This window comes from Trichechus manatus, unplaced genomic scaffold (genome assembly GCF_000243295.1).
Source record: "Trichechus manatus latirostris isolate Lorelei unplaced genomic scaffold, TriManLat1.0 scaffold00094, whole genome shotgun sequence".
Taxonomy (NCBI): Eukaryota; Metazoa; Chordata; class Mammalia; order Sirenia; family Trichechidae; genus Trichechus; species Trichechus manatus.
Genome location: NW_004444030.1, coordinates 5,429,834 through 5,431,171, shown reverse-complemented (window position 1 = coordinate 5,431,171; position 1,338 = coordinate 5,429,834).

Sequence of the window (1,338 nt, the reverse complement as noted above, 5' to 3'; positions counted from 1 at the left end):
CTGTAAAACACTTCTTTAAAGTGTTTAAAAGCAAAGATGTCACTTTGAAGACTAAAGTGTGCCTGACCCAGACCATGGTGTTTTCAATTGCCTCATATGCATGGGAAAGCTGGACAATGAATAAGGGAGATGGAAGAAGAATTGACACCTTTGAATTATGGTGTTGGCTAAGAATATTGAAGATACCATGGACTGCCAGAAGAGCAAACGAATCTCTCTTGGAAGAAGTACAGCCAGAATGCTCCTTAGAAGCTAGGGTGGTGAGTCTTTGTGTCATGTACTTTGGACATATTATCAGGAGGGATCAGTCCCTGGAGAAGGACATCATGCTTGGTAAAGTAGACGGTCAGCAACAGAGAGGAAGACCCTCAACTAGATGAATTGACACAGTGGTTCCAGTGATGGGCTCAAGCATGTGAAGATGATGCAGGACTGGGCAATGTTTCATTCTGCTGTACACAGGGTTGCAATGAGTTGGAACCGACTAGACGGCACCTAACAACAATAACAACACGCTTGATCCAGCTGCTTTAAACGAACATAAAAAATGGCGTACAAATAGAAAGTTAAAACAGAATAAAAGATTTTGAGCTCAATGAAAATGAAGACATTCTTCTTCATCTTTTCTGTGGCACCTAGGAGAAAAGGGGAAAATGCAGAAAAATAACATGTATTAAGCATCTCCTTTGTACTAAATGTCTAAGATTCTCATTTTAATTCAAAAACACTGGAGAGTATGTTCAGGGTGGTCAAGTAATTTGCCAAGTGTTAGACAGCCCTGGTGGCACAATGGTTAAAGTGCTTTGCTGCTAACCAAAAGATCAGTAGTTCAAACCCCACAGCAGCTCCACCGAAGAAAGATGCGGCAATCTGCTTCCATAAAGATTACAGCCTCATAAACCTGATGGGGCAGTTCTACTCTGTCCTGTAGAGTGGCTGTGAGTCAGAATTGGCTTGACAGCAACAGACTCAGTTTTGGTTTTATATAACTATACAACTGATAGTCCCTGGGAGGCACAAATGATTAAGCACTCAACTGCTGGCCGAAAGGTTGGTGGTCTGAAGTGACCCAGAGATGCCTCAGAAGTAAGACCTGGTGATCTGCTTCCAAAAGATCACAGCCTTGAAAACTCTATGGAGTAATTGTACTCTGCCCACATGGGATTGCCATGAGTCAGAACTGCTTTGATGGCAACTAACAACATCATACAACTGGTAAGTGGTAAGCCAATAAGTGCTTGTTGTTGTTTTTAGGTGTTGTTGAGCCGGTTCTGACTCATAGCTCCCCTATGTACACCAGAACGAAACATTGTCTGGTCCTGCACCATCCTCACAATC